Genomic DNA, 8,911 nt, shown 5'->3' with positions numbered 1-8,911 from the left:
CAGAAACACCAGAGCTGATCACCTCTTCTTCCGTTAAAAGCCGATATTGCAGACGAAATGCCAACGGCTTGATGAGCACAAGGCTACCTTGTATGCCCCAACTGACACCTCTAACAGCACTGCTGAACTGGCGACCTTGCACAAAGGGTTGGAGGTCCTCGAAGAGAAGGTTCGGGCAACAAAACAGCTCATTGAAGCTGAGGAAGCTCTCATCGTTCACTCCCTCGAGGAAGCAGAAGGCCTCGGGGCTGAACTGAAGACCGACTTGGTCGAAAATCCGCGTCTTGAACACGCGGCTGGTAGATCCTGTGTAATTTGTACTAGAGTCAATGGCCGTGCATCGGCTGTTCATCATGAGAAATTTTTTTTTACTGGCCGATTTTTCTATCGGCCCCTCACATTTCACTGCCCATGTATCTCACATGTTCCTCTGATTATGTGCCCCCCGAGCCGAATCTGTCAGGTTACTGCAGATATCGGCTCTGCAGTTATCCAAGGCACTATATTTGAACGTCGGCTCTGTTAGGACCAATGTTGACTTCTTCCAGCTCATCAGCCGACGTAAATCCGTTGCCCGTTCGATCGATGTTGAACACAGGTAAAACGTATGGCAAGGATAATATGGGCCGATTGCTGGAATCGGCCCCCATCTTGATTGCATTGCTCAAAAGAGGTTTACATCTTGTACGTGCTTCACTATGACTACGTGACATGCTTGAGACAAGATCATTACTTTTCATTTTTTGGGGCCAATCACAAGGATCGGCCTTCCCATGTACGTTCATAGACTTTGTTCTTGTTACACGGTCAGGCCAGTGGATAAGACCAGCCTCACCCCGTTTTTTGACACGTCGATGTACTCGCAGTCGTCCAAAGTGATGCCTAAGAGTGGCTCTTGGCCTTCCGTCTCCCAAACGTTCATGCCAGCCGTTGAAATCTCGGCTGTATCGTCTGCATGGATGACTTCTACTTCATCTCCATCCCACTGGATTAGGCATTGGTGCATCGTAGATGGAATGCAACAGTTGGCGTGGATCCAATCTCTCCCTAGCAGGACAGCGTAAGTGCTCTTGCTGTCGACAATGAAGAACGTCGTAGGGATGGTTTTCCTCCCTACGGTCAGATCCACGTTCAGAACACATTGTGCATCAGATGCTTGGCCGTTGAAATCGCTCAGTGTCACGTTGGTCTTGATCAGATCCGAGCTAGAGCGTCCCAACCGACGTAGCATGGAGTATGGCATGATGTTGACTGCCGCTCCGGTGTCCACCAGCATCCTACTGACAGGCTGCCCATTGATATAACCTCGTAAGTACAGGGCCTTCAGGTGTCTGTAACTTCTTTCACGTGGCTTCTCAAAGATAACCGGCCGTGGGCCGCAGTCAAGTTGTGCCACAGGTGCTTCGTCTAATCCTGGAGCACAAAACTCCGCTGGAAGGATGAACACCATGTTTGTACTAGCCGATGTCTCATCATCGGCTTTCCTTTGCTTGGGGCGCCACTCCATCTTTTGTGGTCGACCCTCTTCGTCTAGGGTTTGTTGAATTTTCGCGGCCAGATCGGGCCGCGCCTTCCTTAGCGTGTGTAGGTATAACCTTTCGGCTTCCTCCAAGCCACGCAGTCGCTGAACCCTACGCTTTTGGGAACGGCTAAGTCCATCAGGGCACCACCTTGGCCGGTGGTACTTGTCCTCTTCTTCTTCGTAGTCATCTTCCAACTCCTCGAGGTCTTCTTCCCGAGAGGACTCAGTTCGCTTGTTCCTAGATGGGAGAGGCCCAAGACGTTTGAACACTGACACGTCTGTTGCACCCTTCTTCTTCTGTCTACATTCTGGGCAGTTGCCGATTGTAGGCAATCGGCTCATTCCTGAATCCCAGTAGTGTTTGAAGAAAGGACAGTCCCAGTGCTTGTCCACATTGTCTTGTTCTCTTGACCTTTCCTTGGCACGGCGCTCGTATCTCTCCTCATCGCGATCACGCCGACGATGTCTCCTGGCGTCCCTGCTAGCTAGACAATCCCTTTCATCGTCGCTGTTGTACCGCCGGCGTTGGTCGTACTGACTCACGTATTTGTTGAGGAGATGATCAGAGAGAGGTCGTTGATATCGCACATTCTTCACTTCTCCCTCTGTGATGTAGCGCTTGCCATCGTGTCGGAGCCGATCGCGTGGAACGGCTTCCTCTTTATCCTTGCTACGAGAGCGGCTGCTCTCGCCTTTGTCCTTACCAGAGTGGTGCCCAGGCTCGACCATGTTGATGCTTAACGAGAAACCTGGCTGGCACCCTTCGGGGTAAGCGTACTCCACCGTGTTAACGGCGGGGAAGGGGTGTGTGTCGACTTTCATGGCGTACTGGTTGAAGATTAGACGTCCTTGTTCTATCGCCATTTGGATCTGCTGACGCCACACCCTGCAGTCGTTGGTGGTATGGCTGAACGTGTTATGCCATTTGTAATATGGCTTTCCGTTCAGCTCCTGTGCCGTGGGAAGTTTGAGGCCTTCGGGTAACTTTAGCTGCTTCTCCTTAAGTAAGAGGTCAAAAATTTGCTCAGTTTTAGTTACATCAAAATCAAACCCTCTGGGCGGACCTGGTGGCTTAACCCATTTGCAGGATACGGGGGTTGCCCCCTAAGTCCATTCAGCCACTGCTACCTCTTGATCTCCCGCGGACCCTTCATCTTCTTCTGTCTCAACCAGGACTACTGCACGTTTGAATTTGTCCTGGTACAACTCTGGTTGGCGCTGCTCATATAATGACAGTTTCTGAACCATGTGCGCCAGTGAAGGGTAGTCTGCTTGGGAAGCCATATCCTTGATCGGCGAGGCGAGACCCACCACCGCCAACTCGACTGCTTCTTTTTCAGTCACACGAGCCGAATAACATCGGTTCCTGACGCTCCTGAAGCGCTGGATGTATTCTGACACTGTTTCCCCGCGCTTCTGACGTACTTGTACTAGATCGGCAATGCCAGCCTCGGAAGCCTCTGAGTGATATTGCATGTGGAACTGCTCTTCCAACTGCTTCCAAGTCCGGATTGAGTCTGGTGGCAACGAGGTGTACCACCCGAAAGCCGATCCTGTGAGGGACTGTGCGAAGAACCTCACGCGTAGTGCATCTGCAGCTGAGATCATGCCCAGCTACGCCAAATATCGGCTTACATGCTCGATTGAGCTGGAGCCATCTGACCCACTAAACTTGGAGAATTCAGGGAGCCGATATTTGGGTGGTAATGAGATCAAATCATAGTCATTGGGATACGGCTTGGAATAGCCGATTGCCCTCCTTTTCGGCACCATGCCGAATTGGTCTCTTAAGATTGTGCTGATCTGATCCGCAGTGCTAGCTGCAGGAGTTGAACTCTGAAGATTTGCTGGGGTGGCGTACTTAGCTAGCCACGCTTGCTTCTCGAGATCTGAGCTAGCTGCAGGCGTTGAGCTCTGGACCTTCGTCGGAGTGGCATACTTAGCTAGCCACGTCTGCTTCTCAAGATCTGATCCAGAAGCTCCTCCTGCTGTTCCGGAAGTCCCTGCTGTTGCAGCCTGGTTCGTGAGTGCCCAGTTACTGCTGTCTGGCACGTATGTGCACGTGTATCCGTGAGGGATCTCCTTAGGCGCCTCATACAAGAACTGGTAGTCGCTAGGATCGCCACCGATCTTGTAGACGACGAATGCCGGTGTACTCGGCACCTCTGGTGCTGCCAGCGCGAACGGCAGCGGTGGTCGGCTCTGGAGTGGTAGCTCTCCTTGGTGAGTCCCTAGAGCAGGTCCTGACGGAGAGTACTGATGCCTCAAGATTTCATGGAGCACCCGAAGGGCGACACGCTCCAAAGTGTTCACCAGGCTCTCAGAATGGAGGTGTAGCGAATGAGCTACCATGAAATTGATCTCCTGACGCAAGGACCTGGTGCGTTCTTCTGAAGGGGTGGACAGGTCAATTCCGTCGAGCGCGCCTTCAGGTGTGAACCCTCTCCACCTGATGCCATGCGAGCGAGTCCTGTGGAAAGAGCCGATGAGGTCGGCCTCGAGGATAGCTTTGACGTCATCATACTTCTTCTTGAGCTCCTCGGGCAGATCCTCGTACATGACTGGAGTACCCTCCGCCATCTCAGATGTAGATGGCGATGCAGTTGATGTCGAAGACTGTCCCACCGGGCGTGCCAGAATGTGTTGGCGTCCTAAACCCACCGGCGAGCTACGGCTGGCAACACGAAGAGCCGGGAACAACCTTAGGGCTGCGGCTGGCCCTGGTCCCTCCGAGCGACGGCCCGCAAAGCTCCTGGTACACACGTCCCGATGCTGGTGCAAGGGCGTGCCACCTGATCTATACCTGATCAGGAAGGTGATGGATTTGCTTCGCTAAGTTTCCTGCATGGCATACACGTAAACATTAAATGCGAGCCTCGATCAGCTCTCAGGTTGTCCCGTGAATCGGCTCAAGGAGCCGATCCACCCATGGTTCGTATGAGGTCTACGATCACATGGTGGTCCTGCTTGATCAACATAAAGCTAAAACGATCTACCACGATCTAGGGTTTTCACCGCATAATCGGAACGTCCTACTCGTGATTGAGCCTAGCAGCCACGCACGGTGACGATGAACCAACCCTAGATAAGGCCTAAAAACCAACATGAAGTTGATCCCCGGAACATCTTATCTAGGGCTAGCAAACCACACCCTACGTGCTACCGGATCCTTCAACCCGTTTGCAAGGCCTAACTATGCAGATATTAAACTAATCCTTCAAGAACAAGGAGCAATCATAACGGATCGGATCTACTAAATAATGATCAAGCAAGGTGCCGCCCTTACACCTAAGAAAGGTGTAAGGACGGCTAGACGTCTAAGGGTTGCATGGACGAAAGCATGTAGCAAAGTAAAACAATGCTAACCCTAACACATCTATGATAACTACGTTGCTCGCCATCAACAAGGCTTCAGCACGAGCAACGCTTGGATAACGAATAGCAGCATGATGCTTACCCGGAAGAAACCCTCGAAACAAGGGGTCGGCGATGCGCCAAGATTGGTTTGTGATGAACGTGATTGTTGTCTTTCTTGATAACCCTAGATACATATTTATAGTCCGTAGACTTTCTAACGTGGGAATAATCCCAACCGTGCACGAGCCAAACTCTAACTGACCGACACGTATCCTACTATATTTACAGATACAAGGGCAAACTGCCCAATCTTCGTGTATAAGGCCGGTTCACGTATTTCTTCTATGTATATTCTTCAAGCCCAATCCTGATCGCGGCCCACCTCTGACTCGGTCAAAATCTGGTGATAACAGTTTGATAATTATATTGTTAAGCAAAATAATTTCAATATGAGAGTAGAGAATCATTTAATGGAAATTCTCGAGCTATTAGTGAATTGCATGGTATTGTGGAGAGGAACTCCAATGATGTTAAGATGCTTGTTAAACATTTTCATATGATTCAAACTCAAATTGATCAACTCACTAAAGTGCAAAATGACTTGTTAAAAATAATTCTAAAGAGAAACATGCTTATGAAGTAACAACTAGAGGCGGTGTTTCTACCCAGGATCCTCTATATCCTGAAGGGCATCCCAAAAGAGTTGAACAAGATTCTCAACGAACTGAAACTAGCGCTCCTTCTAAGAAAAAGAAAAAGAAACATAAAAATGTTGTAGAATCCTCTGAGCCTGTTAATGATCCTAATAGTATTTCTATTTCTGATGCTGAAACTGAAAGTGGTAATGAACATGATAAAGATAATGATAAGAATGATGCTTCTGATAAAGAAGAGGTTGAAGAAGAACCTGAAAAGCATGCTAAAAATAAAAAGTATACTAAAGAAGATTTTATTGCTAAGAAACATGGTAATGAAAGAGAACCTTGGGTTCAAAAGCAAATGCCTTTTCCTGCTAAGAAACTAAAATCAAAGGAAGAAGAACACTATAACAAATTCTGTGATTGGATGAAACCTTTATTCTTGCAAATACCTTTGACTGATGCTATTAAATTGCCTCCTTATTCAAAGTATATGAAAGATATTGTCTCTAACAAAAGGAAAATTCCTAATGAGGAGATTTCCACTATGCTTGCTAATTACTCTTTCAATGGCAAAGTTCCAAAGAAGCTTGGCGACCCAGGTATACCGACTATTCCTTGTTCTATCAAGAATAATTATGTTAGAACTGCTCTATGTGATTTGGGAGCAGGTGTTAGTGTTATGCCTTTCTCTCTTTATAAGAGACTTTATTTAGATAAGTTGATACCAACTGATATATCTTTGCAAATGGCTGATAAATCTACTGCTATTCCTGTTGGTATATGTGAGGATGTTTATGTTCAAATTACTAATAATTGCTTAATATTAACTGATTTTGTTGTGTTGGAAATGCCTGAAGATGATAATATGTCTATTATTCTTGGGAGACCTTTTCTTAACACTGCAGGGGCTGTTATTGATTGCAATAAAGGAAAAGTTACTTTCAATGTCGATGACAAGGAGCATACCATTTATTTTCCCAAGAGGATTGAGAAAGCATGTGGAGTTAATACAATTTCTAATGTGAGAACTATCAAAGTGAGAACTATTGATTGTCCTATATATGAGCCTAAGCAAGGATATCAAAATATTATGATTGGATCCATATCAATACAATTCAAGGTAACATGATTGATTTGAGGTTTATTTCTTCTGATGCTATGTAAAATTTATTTGGTGGCAAGACTTGATCAACCTTGTTAACAAATTCATTTTATATGCATAGAGGAACTAAACAACATCTCTTTCTTCCTCCATTTGTTTTACTTGCTGTAGCACTTTTGTTTTGCAAAGTTCTTTAGTTAATTAGAGATTTCAAAAATCTTTTTCTGCCCAGTAATAATAATGTTGACACCCAGAAATGTGCATTTTTCAAAGTTTTCAAAAATTCACAAAAATTATACCGTTGGTCTTATTTTTCGAAGAAGCACCTGGGAGCACCTGGGGACGACCAGTGGGGCACCCCAGGGTGGCACCCCACAGGCCGGCGTGGCCAGCAAGGGGGGCGCGCCACCCTGTTGTGTGGGGCCCTCCTTGCCCCACTTCTTCATCTCTTTCTCCCATCTCATTCTCTCTCCCGAAAAAACTCGCACCAGCTTTCTCTCACTCGCGTTTCTGCTCAAGAGCTCAAGATTTCTCGATCTCTTCGCTCAGCCCAGATTTCTGTCTGAAATTTGGCACATTTGCTCTCCGATATGTGACTCCTCCGATTATTCAAGTAGAATTGTGTTTGGTTGAGTATATCTTGAATATTTTGCTACTGTAGGTAACATGTTTAGTGAGCTTGCATGCTTGTTCTAAGTTGTAGAAACTAGTTTTGATGCATGATTAGTACTCTAGCAAGTTCTTATAGTAGTTTCCCTCAATTATATGTCACCAAATCAAATATTATAATGGTTGTTGAAAAATTTCAGAAAAGGAAGATGGATAATTGTAACTTTGGAGAAGTGTTTGAAAGAGAGATGACAAGCACGGGGAGACCTTCTAGGACTGCCACCCGATTCAGGCGATCCTATAATGAGGACGTCATCGCACCGAGCTTCGAACCCGAAGAGGACAATGGAGTCCCTAACGCTTCATCTTTCCCATGTTATAACTTTTTGAGTAATGCAGGGTTTCTGGATGATTTCTTGACCCTCGTCGGTAAGGCAGGCTTAACCACCTACATGGGAGATGAAAGGGAGAAATACCACATGCTCACTAAAATCTTTGTGGAGAGCTTTAAGTTCAACAACAAGCACTATCACCCGACAGTTGCATTCAAGATCTATCGTAATCCTATTACTATGAAGTTGGAGGATTTTTGTACTACATTGGATATTGCCCCTGTAGGTACAACAAAGAAAATCAAGGACAACCCCAAGGCTTTGCTGGAGCTCTATCGAGAAATCACCAATGATGATTGCCGCACCATTCAGCGTGGCAAGATAAGAAACATTCAACTCCCCGCCATTAAGTATTTTGCTTATTACCTTGCTACTAGCATTCTTGGTAGGGAGAACACTAGTAATATCTCTAGTTATCATCTTGCTTTCTTAATTGCTGCACTCACTGGAGAGACACCTTATCATCTTGGTGCTCTTGTTGCTCGCCGCTTGTCTAACAAGGGGCCTATTTTTGGAGGAATTATTGCATCGCGCATTTTAGCATATCTAGATCTTCCTCTTGACCCTACTGATGTGAAATTGACTCCTGTAAGACTTGATATTGCTGCTATGAAGAGTCATCAATTTGTTACATCTGACTCTATTTTAGATAATATGGTCTATAGAATGTTGTTTGCTGACGGGGATGAGAGGGAAATCCTTTTGTCGCAGCCAGATTTGTTCAGTGTTGACAGGAAACCATGGTCGCGTTCTAAGGAGGAGGTGGATGAGCAACTGAAGATACATGGCTTCCACCAGCAGGACTCCGAGCCCTCCTACGACTACACCGTCACGTATCCGGGTGCTTCTTCCAGCACATACCCGGAACAGGATCCATCTTCGTCGTACTACGGAGGTGCTACTTCATGGGCACCATGGGATTGATCTCCACTTAGGCCAAAAGCCTAAGCTTGGGGGGGGGGGTATACCGGCATCACTCATTCTTTGCATATTATAGTTGCTGGATACTTCTACATACTTGTTTAGCTTCTTGAAGTGGTTTTCTAATAAGAGGGAGATGATATTTGGGGAAGTGCTGATTGAAAACAGATTCTGGACTGATACCAAAAAAAATTCTCAAAAACAGCCAGAACGTTATTTTGCGAAGCCAATTTTTGTGCATGTTCCCCAGGTTGTTATCTAACTTTCATTAGTTGAACACTTTTCGAGCTGAGCAGCAGAAGAATTTCTTAAAAATCGATTACTGTACTGCTGTCAAGTTTGACGAATTTCTGCTGCTTTGTGTTTA

Source organism: Lolium perenne, chromosome 3, assembly GCF_019359855.2.
Source record: "Lolium perenne isolate Kyuss_39 chromosome 3, Kyuss_2.0, whole genome shotgun sequence".
Taxonomy (NCBI): domain Eukaryota; kingdom Viridiplantae; phylum Streptophyta; class Magnoliopsida; order Poales; family Poaceae; genus Lolium; species Lolium perenne.
Note: the sequence above shows the minus strand (reverse complement) of the source record.